The sequence below is a fragment of the Gouania willdenowi genome, chromosome 15 (genome assembly GCF_900634775.1).
Source record: "Gouania willdenowi chromosome 15, fGouWil2.1, whole genome shotgun sequence".
NCBI lineage: Eukaryota > Metazoa > Chordata > Actinopteri > Blenniiformes > Gobiesocidae > Gouania > Gouania willdenowi.
In genome coordinates this window covers 21,776,669-21,789,112 of record NC_041058.1, presented here as the reverse complement: position 1 = coordinate 21,789,112, position 12,444 = coordinate 21,776,669, and the positions used below count along the sequence as shown (strand labels likewise).

At 41.3% G+C, this 12,444-nt stretch overlaps 1 long non-coding RNA gene across 1 annotated transcript; it reads right to left on the bottom strand.

The window, feature by feature from the left end:
- Positions 1–6,659: 6,659 nt before the first annotated feature.
- LOC114476785 (uncharacterized) lies at positions 6,660–12,209 on the bottom strand. Its single transcript, XR_003675635.1, has 2 exons — positions 12,091–12,209; positions 6,660–7,041 (listed from the first exon to the last, which is right to left on the bottom strand). It is a non-coding gene; the product is annotated as an uncharacterized LOC114476785 (long non-coding RNA).
- Positions 12,210–12,444: the final 235 nt, after the last annotated feature.

Below are 12,444 nucleotides of genomic sequence, written 5' to 3'. Positions count from 1 at the left end.
CAGTTCCACTTTTAACTTTATTTAGCTCAACAGCTTTTGTCATCCAGTGCCTAATTATGGTTTGTCCCTGCACTGTTCCACTTCTGCTCCTCTGGGCTCTCTCATTTTGACTTGTTGTTTGTGCCGTTTCCTGGGAAGGATGGATGATAATATCCAGACCTCTCGTTTCTTTCTTCCTGTCTCTCCTCCCTCATGATGACCCTCTCGTTCTTTTTTCCCCTTCATAATTCCAGCTCTCCTTTTTTGTCTCTCATGCAGCTGCAGAGCAATAACAGTGTTGGTCCAGACAGGACTTTGGTTTGAATAAGCACCCCTAAGGCCATGTAATAACTGCTCCAGTCTCTTAGCCTGTCCCTTAGCTCTGGGGCCTAGTCCAGAACACACCCAGCCGCTTAGATATCCAGCCAAGCCATCATAGGAAAAATACAGAGCATGTCCTGTGATTCACTGCCCTGATATAGAATAGCACCTCCTCCCTACTTCTAGCTCCTACAGCTGGTTTCCTGGAAGCAAACGGTGTGGTGGGAGTTCAGGCTGGAGAAGGACTTGATTTGATAAGGTCGTGACTTGCACTTCCTTCAAAGGCTTCACCGCTCACATCTGTGTCTCTCTTCCACTGTGTTGCAACATCTTTGCAAACAGCCTGTGTCGATATGAAGGGGAAACATGCATTGTAGAATAACATCGTTTGACGTAATGGAAGTTACCTCATCATGACATCAGTTTAGGTCACAGGTTTCTCATGTTAGAAGGTCTCAGCGGGCTCAGGGGTGAGAAGGTGAAGCTGTGGGAGACAGATGAGGTGCAAAGACGACATTGTTGACATGAACTGCATTGCTAGGGATGAAAGAAATGTTTGATCACCCCAACATTAGAATTGACAACTGAATGTGTATGTAATCCAGGGGTTGGTTTGCAAATGGACCTTCTGTCACTATAAACATCACACCTCACACAGAGTGATGTCATCAATGATGATAAATAACCAGTGTGTGATCATAACCATTTGTCCTGCTTGAAAACAGGTTCCGCTGCATATTCTTCATTCACCACTAATTTAACCTACTTAACAGAACATGTCAAGTCATCTGTCTCTGTGGCCTTTCCTGTATACACAATGACCCTCCAGTAGGAAAGAATAATAGGAACAGGGCTCACTTCTCTCCTGTGCACGAACAACCTAATTTAGGAAAGTGTGTCAGTGTGAACCTTTGGCACAATGCTGGGCCCAGAATACCCATTGTTCCCCTGGTAGACTTATTCCACTTTCAAAAACCTTTTAAGAGAGCTGTATCTGTACAGATACAGTTTGGGGGGGGCACACACTCACATACACATACATGCTATGTGGGGATATTAGGAATGGAAGTAGGATAGCATGAGATCATGCCTGCTCTGGCTCATTAGGTACATTTATTATAGTCTACCGAAAAAGCCATCTGCTCGAGGCGGATAGTGCCAGGGATGACGTGATGCTGGCAGCCCCAGTTATTCCAGTTTATTGTGAGAGAAGATGGTTGCATTGTAAGGCTTGATCGCGGAATCAAGAAGCACTTCACAAAAACATTTTGAACAAATCTGACAAGAATATTTTTGATTTATGCATTCTGCAGTTAAATAAAATCTGTTTTGACTCTTACGGTGCTGAAGAACATTGGTAATTTCCATGCCACATGTTGCCTGTCTAAGGGGGACACAGGAGTGGAATTTCTTTCCTCTCCCTTCCCCACTTCTTCTGTATTTCCATTTAAAATAAAAAAGCTACACTTTATTATAAAAACAACTTAATGTGCATATTTATGGAGTAAAACTGGTCTGTTGTTTTGACGTTCCTGCGCCCACACAGACCGACTTTTACGCCCATTCTATCCCAGTTATATAAGCACAGTAGAATGTCTAACATGAAAATCTTTCATGTGATCCTTGCTATTACTTTACAAATGAAGAAAAACTATTGTAAGGCAACAATTGCTTTTAATTGTTATTCATTCATCTCTAACCTGAGAGTCACATTTGTTTACCTGCTTAGCAAAATGTGAAAAACCCAAACTAAATCCAGCCAAGGGCATCAAAAACTAAAACTTACTCGATATTCTGCATTTCTAAAAGATGTACATGTTGATTTATTTGCACATATCGACTGAAATGTATTTCAACTTTGGGTTGTGTAAGTGAAACAGTTAATGTTCTTTATCAGAAGATAGGATGCCCCATCTGTATTTTTGGGACTGTTTTTTAAGCCCAATTTTCCATGCACACATGTGTCACTGTGGCGGACATGTGTTAAATTCACACAGACAGAGAGCCCCCTCTATTCCTCTTCACATTTGCCAGCTCTCTCTCTCTCATGCGACTGGAAGGGTCTTGGGGATTAACTTTCCCCGTCTCTGATCCACTTTTCCACACAGCTCAAAAATCTATGCAGGTCTGGAAATGTGTTCAATAAGAATCAAGGCCAATTTCAAAATAATTGATTCCCTTGTCTGAAGGTTATTTTGATCCACTATCTTTGCTGTCTGTTACTTTGACCTCATTCTCTTTGTGACCAATCAAGCAAAACATTTGAATTTTGAGTATGCCTATAATTATACCAAAACTAAAACTGTTGCTAAATACTTTAAATATACACACAATTGCATTGAAAATTGTTTTAGGTTTTGTATTTTAGGTCATGGGTCACCAACCTTTATGAGATTGTGAGCTACTCCATAGGTACCGTACAGTCTGAAGGGCTACCAGTTAGAAAAGTACTACATTTTCACAGTTTCACTTTAATTAGAGGGTAAGATAATAAGGAAGACTAGCAGTAACCTAAACAGGTAGGAAATAACTCATTATATAATAAATAATTTATTCAGACATTTTTTTCAGGAAATTTACTTTGATCTCCTGACATGTTTCGACTTTGAACTGCCAGTCCTCTTCAAAGGCGTCTGCTGATCACTTTGATGTTTCCTTGACTTCCATGTAATAATTCCTCAAGTTCTTTTTGAATAATATGTTAAGGTTTAATTTATTCAGACTTTATGCAAAAACGGTTGTCTGAAAAAATGAAACCTTAACAAAAATAAAGGTAGGAAATGTTGAGGTTTCAGCGTGAAATACTTTGCGTTTTTATATATTAACATAGCTTTAACTATGCACCAAATCTGCAACATTAAAAAACATTTGTCACAATGTTTCAGTGGAAATAAACATTTAAGGATGGTAAATTTAAGACTAAAACTTAATCAGCAGTATTTAACTTTACTAAGTACTAACTACATTTGTCATCTTTATTCATCTTTGTGAGTTTGAATCATGTAAAGTAAATCAAAGATTTTAGATGGAGCTCATTGGTGACTAGAGCTCCTGAGGGCACCTCACATGGTCCATGGGAGTTAATAGGTACCACGGGTGACCCCTGTTTTAGGTGAATATGTGTTCACACCCATTTTCTAAGTTAAACTTATCACTTCATGTGATGATGTCATGGGTTTACAATGCAGCAGCTGTAACTGATTCAGTTTTTTGAGAGAATATATGTTTGAACTCAAGTTTTTCACCTTGAGCTTTTGATGTGGTGCAGTTTTTTAGTGCAGTATATCTCAAATTTCAGGGAGCACGGTTAGATTTCAGCATCAGTCAAACCTCAGAGTAGAAATGTAAAAAGGGTGAGTTCTTCTGAGGATGGGATTGAAAGTATCCATCAATACAGCCAAATATAGGAGAGGGTGGCTCAGATATTAAATTATTGAGTTGTGGGAGATAAAAGTTTCAGAAACAAACTCGCTCTTCTCTACGGCCTATCACTCTGGTACTTGAAGAGTCGGCTGCCTGCAGACGACTGGTGAATAAGTGTGACTCACTTCCTGCATGTGGCTGAGCTGAAGAAACCCGATATCTGTGGCAGACTGAAACAGGAAGTTCATTCAGGGCACATTGCAGCGTCTGACTCAGAGTGAGGGTGACGCCATTTTCTGCTGTCTGAGTTTTCAGGAATCCAATCCAATGTGTGCTCTGGCAACAAAGAGGCAATGTTTCCCTTCCCCTCCTCCTTAGCCCCTTAACATGCAGTACAGCTGCTGGCATGTGGCGAGGGACTCATTGTCTGATGCAAGAGGAACACGCATGTGTAAACCGGAATTATCTAGTGTTCACCTGGAGTTGAGAAATCCCATATTGTGTCAGCAATGTGTCTCAGTTGACATTGAAATCTCCTTTCCAAGCACTGTAAGGAGGACTCCACCCATCAGGAAGTAATTGATATGTATGACGGCACATAAAAACGAGCGTTGCGTCTTTGCGGACAAACAAGACATTAGATGAAGGAGGCGTAAGGACGTGATGGTGGTGAATTACCCATGCTTCTCTCGTTTTGTTTTATGACTCTATCAAGGCAACAGCGGGCAACGAGTCTTCAAAAGTGACTCAGACTCTTACAGCTATTGGAACACCACAATTAAATCTTCCTGTGGTTACAATTTGGCAGGAAAAACACCTATGTCTAAGGCACTATGGATGTTTTCCACGAATTATCAGAAAAATACTTCAAGAGACTGTATACAAAGCCAAACTGACAATCAAGGGTGGCCATACGCCCAGCATTGTGCCAGACAGTCCAGTGTTTTAAAGGCCTGTCTGTCTTTTGGCGGAGTCCCTGTTGTGTATTTAATCTAATTGTATATACTGAATCAATAGATGGCCCCATAAAAACACATCTTAATTTATTTTACAGGAATATAAGAGATTATTGGAAGTGACCAAAATATCAAAACAGAGCAGTGGAGACGGGAGCATTACTGCTGCAAACGCTGCGTTGCCAGGTTGGGTTCAAAGTGTGAGAAGGAGGCGATGTAGACTACATTTTCGTGAAGTTTTGACAATTTATGTGAGGGATTACCATCTCTTTCTGGCAAAGCAGAGCAGACTGCATCACACATAAGGTGCTTCAAATGTCAACGAGACATTGTTGTTAATGCATAAGCAACTCTGTTCCAGCAAATGTATTGGGCTAAACAACAACAAAAGTTCAGTATTTGTTCAAAGTGCTTCTTTAGAATAATATTTCCTTTACACGGAAGCAGATATCTATTACTCTTTTTTCCGTAAATCTGAACTTTGTAGCCACTGCTAGGTCAACGCTAAACTAGATAACCCCTCGGAGTGAGCCAAACTACAAAGTCATAACAAAAACAAGTACGATCTTTGTGTTTTTAACCAGCTAACAGCCAGTGTTGGGGAGTAACGTTTTACATATACCAGCATTACGTAATCAGATTACAAGTTACGAGTAACTGTAATCAGTCATGGTTACAATTGAAATAGTTGGCAATTGGATTACAGGTAGCCTGCATTGTTGAAAGCAATGGATTACACATTACTTTTCTCTTTCACAGGTTTATGTTTATACTGTATGGCAATGCAATTGGCCCAATTTAAATTAAAAAAAAACTGTTTGCGTCATAGTAGACGTCGACAATGTTTCAGGCATCCATGGTTCATGGGAGGATGGTTGGTACCATTGCGGACTTGGTGCCTGCTTAAATGATGATGCTTTATGGGAAGTTGAGGCCCAGAATGGAGTGATATAAATGGACAACATGTGAATTGGTAATGAGCCTTCAGCTTTGGTGTCTACCTGCTAAAGATAGCACATGCATACTGCACAGTTCATGCTTCTCTCTGGCCCATGGACTCTTTCTGCAGCTGCTGTCTCGCTGCACACAGTAAACAGATGCAGCACATTTATGTGCTGATTTTTCTTCCTCGGGAAGTCAGGAGGAATGCGTTAGAAACATGCTGATGTAGCACTACATTTGGAAGCTGTACGTTACATTAGAGTATATTTACACATTCTTAAAATAATTGGGGAAAGTGAGGGTGACTTTGAACTTCTAGCCCTTTGGTCCTATATCTCCTCTTTGGGAAAAATACTCGGTTCTTTTGTATGTTGTATTTTAAACCTGCTTCAATGACATCATGTTGATTTATTTGCCTGTGTCAACACTCACACCCTTTTGTGTTTTTTGCATCTTGCTTCAGGTAAATCTCCCATCACCTGAGCCAATAATATGTTTTGACTGCCAAGGGTCAAAGTTAGCTCAAGGCAGTGTTGCTATGTTGCAAAGAAAAACAGGCTGCCTGTTGTCATGCGGGCCATAGGGCTGCTGGGATGGAAAGCCAAAGCCCAGCGGTGAAATCAGTTTATGGAGGAGGACTATGTTTAAGAATGAGCCCCTGCGGGCTGTTTACGCCATGCTGAACCAGCATTACTCTCATCTAGCCGGGGGAAAAAACAAATTAAGCTTCTGAACTGAAACCTGAAAAACCCATTATTACCACTGCTCGGCTACGTTATTACTGGTTGCTGTTGGTTGCATCATGTACAAAGCAAACTGCTTGCTTTTTTGTATTAGGTGTATTTGCAGTCTGTCAGCACAGAAATAAAGTGTTTTGTGTCGAACACAGAGACTTTGTTTGTGAGATGTTTGTGTTTATTTATTATTCCAATTGCGAAAACAGTCTGTCAACACTTCAATATATTTCATGACATTTTCATTTCAAGAAAATGTACATACTCACCGATAACAAATCTATATTCCAATATCTTTATCTAATTATGACACATTTGAAGTGTATTTCCATAAATACTTTTGTATAAAAAACACAACAACTTATTTAATTGTTTACAATATTTATTCATCTTCCCTTTCGATGTTTTTTTTATTATCAATGGAAAAGCAAACATTTACAATCACCAAGGAAATGTAAGCATCAGCTCAAGATAGACAGTCACAACGATGGCAATAAGAACAATCCCAACAATTAGGATGGGGGCAGACTTCAGGGAGGGGCTCCGGCTCCTCAGTTGTATCCCCTTTTTGTTCATCTAAAACTTAACTATACCTCAGAAAAAAAAGAGAAAAAACAACACAGCCAAAAGGCTTCTGTGGCGTTTTCAGTCAGGCGTTTAAAACAGGCTCTGCCGCTTTACCTCCTGCCTTTACTCCACTGAGATAATGTCTTCACTGCCTCGAGGGATGATCTCTGATATGAACCCTACAGATGAAAGAGAGCAGTGTGACAACAGGTGAAAAGAAAACCAAGAGCAAACACAACCTGGTGGGGAGTTTTAGGCGGAGGTAGCTAGACAAAAGGCCCACAGCTACGTATATCCCTCCCTCCTCTGGTATGACGGCGAAGCGTGCTGCGACTCTGCCTGCACGACTGTGCTTCTGTGCAGACCAGCTATGCTTTAGCTTCAGGCATAGGAGGGAGGAACCATGTACAGGGTGTGTCTGTTTACTATGAAAGCAGGTGGGAAGATTACAGATCAAGTGAGAGGGGGAAGGTAAAGCAGGTTGTACAGTGCCAGTGTCCCGTACTCTGCAGCCTGACTGATGCAATGTGGCTCCACCCCTGCCAACATCACATGGACATGTAGCGTAGCTATGACAAAGATGTGGGTATGTGGAGAGAAGACATTGTCTAAATGTGTTCCTGTAAAGCTGCTCATGTTATTGCATTACGTGTCTATTAGGTACACATTCAAAGAATGAAAAAATGTTATTTAATTTAGAAACTGATGGGATGTCTAAAGGGATTTTCTCATTTTAAAAAGGTCATTTATTCTGAACAGACCCCGCACATGAAAATAAAAATTCAGGCATGAAACAGTTTTGATCGTACTGTGTGTGGTGTGCTCTGATATTATACCAGTCAGGCATGTTTGAGACATTATGACGTACTGACGCTGAACTTGGTTGAACTCGGAAAGATTATAGGTTGCCTTGAATGCAGCATTACGTGCTTCTTGATTGACTACATCGTGTTCCACGACACAAATCATCAGGTCATGAGTCGGGAGTCGTCAGCTTTCTACTCACACATGAGGAGGTTTGGTCGTAATTATTGAACAGGTTAAATATTTACGATCGTTGGTCCCGACCCATTTCAGAGCATATTATCATGACAAATTCACTCTTAACACACACCAGACCACAGGACGATCTAATAGGATAATCTTATGACACATAAGATCCTTGGTTGAAAAGGGGTAAAATTGGCACAAAAACAGCCCGATTGTCTTTATGTGTGTAACCCGCTTAAGATGTCAGCAAGGCAGGCGTACAGTGGCTTAGGAAATCCGCCTCACAGCTAGAGCCCAGCAAGAAGGTCCTGGGTTCAAGCCCTGGAGTGGACACTTGGGTCCTTTCTGTGTGGAGTTTGCATGTTCTTCCAGTGCTGCGTGGGTTTTCTCTGGGTACTCGGCTTCCTCCCATAATTCAAAAACTACACCCTGGACTGGTAACTGGCGCCCTGTCCAGGGTGTAGCAATGCCTAACGCCCATTGAGAGCTAGAGGTAGGCACCAGCAGACTCCCGCAACCCGGAAAACAGGAACAAGCAGTTCAGAAAATGGATGGATGAATGGGTTAGCAAGGCTGAGGTAAGGTCATAGGTTTTATACCTAGTGTAGTGATGTTGAGTGGGTTTTTATGGGGATCTGCACGTTTGCTGACATGGGTTTTCTCCAAAAAACATGAATAGTAAGATACTGGAGTCACTAAATTTTAATCTGAATGGATTTGTGATTGTTAGCCTGTCAAGTGCATCCCCACCATCACATAATGTGTGCAGAGATATACCAGCAGACCCACGCAGTACTTGTCAGGATGGAGTGACAAGACGATTGACCAAGATCTTTCTACGTTACAGAAAGTACAGTTTGGGTTCACACTACCCGGGGTTTGAGAGAGATACTTGCCATGCCTACACCAGCCTCTGGTACAGACATAGGCAACTGGTGGCCCGGGGGCCACGTGCGGTCCTTGGTCTAATCTTATGTGACCCCCAAAGTAAATGTACAAAATGACAGAAAAATACACAAAACAAGAGCAAGAATACATTCAAAAATACAAAGAATTACAACGTTGCAGGACAATACAGTAAAAGACCAAAGAAAAACACAGAAACCACAAAAAACTACTACAAAAATACAGAAAATTACAGAAAAACACAAAAAATGACTCTGCAAACCAACAATACTAACAAACAAGCAAAATGACAACAGAAAAACACAAAAATTACGGAACTCCAAAAAACGCAAAATGACAAATACACAGCATGATTTAAAAAAACAAACATATTTGACAGGAAAAAATACGCAAAAGGACTACAAAAATACACAAAATAACTTACAACAAGCAAGACAGTAACAAACATACACAGAATGATTGAAAGCAATTCTGTTGTTCAGACATTGGTCTGATTCAACACCATCTGCCTTTTTACTACATGTTACATCATCAGTCTGCCTGTGCCACAGTGGTAAAGATGTGTTTACTGATAGCATTAATGCACACATGAAAATTATGCAGGTTAGTGTGTTAACCTCACAGAATGTGAACTACACTTAGTCACACATGTATGTAAGTCTCTATATCGACTGAGGAGTGAGTAAATGCCAATCATTATCATAACAATTTGTCATTCTTAAACAGCTAACCACTGATGTATTATTGGAGTACTTTGTCATTTGTCGAGAGCAGGCTGGAGTTTGGGTCTTGCACTGTGCTATACTCGTCTAGAAAAGCAGATAAGCAATATAAAATTGATGGATTAATGAAAAAGTCATAGATTAAATTATGTGTAGACTTTCTTTCATCAAGGTGGCCAATGAAGAATTGTATTTTGCAATCACTCTACTTCTCTTCCTTTAAAAGAATTGCCCATGTTTTGTTTGGTTTTGTTTTGTTTCCAATTGGTCATTTAGATCAAACATTCAGTTTTCCCTCTTTTGGGTGGCCCAGATATCTTGCACTATTTACTCTATGACAGCCCCACAGCAGGGTAGCTAAGGGGAAACTAAAGAGCCACCATAACTAGTTCATGTCACTCATCAACTGATTTTACATTGGCTGTCTTAAAATGAGCAACTTTCGGAAACATTTTTTCCTATTTTTTTTTTTTTTTTTTTTCACACAGACAAACTGACCTGTTTTTAGGAATGCATGGTGTTGTCCCAGATTTTTCCTGACACTAAGCAGCTTACTCTGTGTGTATTCATTTACTTTTGCTTTTCCATTGCTGGGTCAAGACAGAAAAAAAGGTAAGCAAAGTTCAGGCTATGGCTAAACAGAGCAGCCGCTGTCATAAGCCATCACATTCTAATAAGGCATAACCTAGTCCTGGGTGGGCGAGGGAAGCCGCTGTTATTCTGCTATTTCCATTTATAGACTGCACCAACGAGCCCCCTGGGAGTTTGCATGCCATGACTCATGTCTCCAGTGCTTCTGGTCCAGACTGTTCCCTCTAATCCCTCGCCACTGCTGGGCATCTCTGCTTTTTTTTCTTTCTTTACCTTCTAATTCACAATATGTTCATCTTACTTGTCTTATTATTTCTTTGTATTTTGCAGTGCGTTCTTCTGTGCAGTATAGGCTTCAAAGAGCATAACACTGATTGTGGAAGAAGGAAGGCTTGAGGGTCACACCAGCTGCTGTAGCTGATGATGAAAGCGATAAACGGGGCTAATTCACCCCCATGTATATAGCAGCTACAGTACAGACGGCGGCCATTTCCCAGAACTGTTGTTGTGGTGAAACGGCAGAGTCAATATGGGGGGATGTCTCTGTCTGCCTTTCCCAGCACAGCAGCCTGCAGGCTTTTCACTGTCACGTGATCTGCTTGTCCTCTCCCATCGACTTCCTCCCCCTCACGCTGTTGGTTATATTCCAGTCACGGAAACCCTCCCCCTCCTCCTCTTTCCCCTCTTCCCCACTCCACTGCTCCCTCCACCCCCACGCCAACCCGCCCCTCTGTGCTCTGTCAGGTCACCCGCCTTGTTTGTTCAGATGGAACAGAAGAGGAAATGAACGCTCTCAGCCCACAGTTAACCCTTACCTGTGCCTGTGCTCCATTATTGTATGAATTCCTGTTGTTTTCCACCATGTTGATCCTTGCTTTGATATTTATTGTGTCTATAATAGGGCATAGTTGCTACGCGGTCTCTTTTTTTGAAGAGGAAAAGAAAAAAAATAACACAACATGAAAAAAGGATTTGAGCTAAAAATACAGCTGAATCTCAATTGCTCCAAGCATAAAACGGTGAAAAAGCTACACCCCAGCCAGTTGCAGAATAACAATTGTGTTTTATTTAGCACATAGTCTGGGACATTCATATGCCTAACCTAATAGAAAAAGTGCTGTGTCAGTATCTCGATGAATAGGAAAGCCAGAAGTCATCCTCCCTCTATTGTTCCCGCACACTTTTCCAAACACATATGACCTGCTGTGTTTGTACATGGTGCAAACAATATATGTGCATACGTGGGCTTGTGGTTGTGTTCGTGTTTGTCCTGCAGTCTGCCACGTTCTCGCTTGGTTACTACGCAACCAGGTCAGAGCAACACGGACACCGCAGTAGCTGAATAGCCATTTTGGGTAAAAGCACTCTGCAATAATAAACAGCTTCTGGCACTGAGAAGTTGTTTCCCAGTTGAAGATCGGTGCCAAAATACAGAATTAACTGCAATACCATTTAGTGCTGTGGAAAAACATCAGCCATCCAAACCCACATACCTTCAGAGGCTTTGAACTACTTGTAATCCCTCAGCAGCGAGATGAATCCTTGAAACATGCCAGCCGAGTTGCTTGCCAAAAGAAATTACTGCACAGTTATAGTGTTACATTTGTTTAAACCAAAATGTTTGCCCATCATCCTGCTGCTCAAGCATTTTCAAGAGAAAGAAAAGTTACTTTTCTATTGCTTATTTCTATCTTGACTTGGCTGCAGTTGACAATTGTTTGCTTGGGGGCTGGAGATGTCTTTACAGGGGGAAGATTAGCCTTACAAGTCTCAAAACAGCTGTGCTAGGTCTTTACAGTGTCGGAGCAGGAATGTTTCATGCTTATTTTGAAGTGCCTCCAAAGATATTTGGAGCAATATGAGAAGAGAACAAGTGAACTTTCCCTCCTCTTAGAGGAAGAGCAGCAGTCATGGTTATGGGCAGAATATGAAGCACAAATAGTTGTAGGATTAGGCAATGTGAGGTTGTACGTCAAACATTACCAGCCTGAAGGTTATTCATTCATTCAAGTGCCTCACCTTAATTCCCATTTCTCCTCTGCCAGTTATCTCCTGCTGACGTGAATCAGTTAATGCACATGCAAGCTGTCAAGGCTGCAAACTGCCAAGGCTGCAGTTTGTGCTGAGTTGTGACTATGAGAACTGTGCTGTGTTAGCCTTGCACTGACATGTCATCATAATGGCCTCCATGACCACTCTGCCAGGTTTCTTGGAAGTACTGGGAACACAACTTTTTCCCTGGCAATGAGCCATTTTAAACAGATCACTCACAGAGCGTGTTTTGTAATTGCATCAAATAAACAGGATAAGCAGGACAGTAAACAGTGGAAAGAGGGCAGGGCATTGCAGAGGTTCTCAGGTGCTGGTTTATTT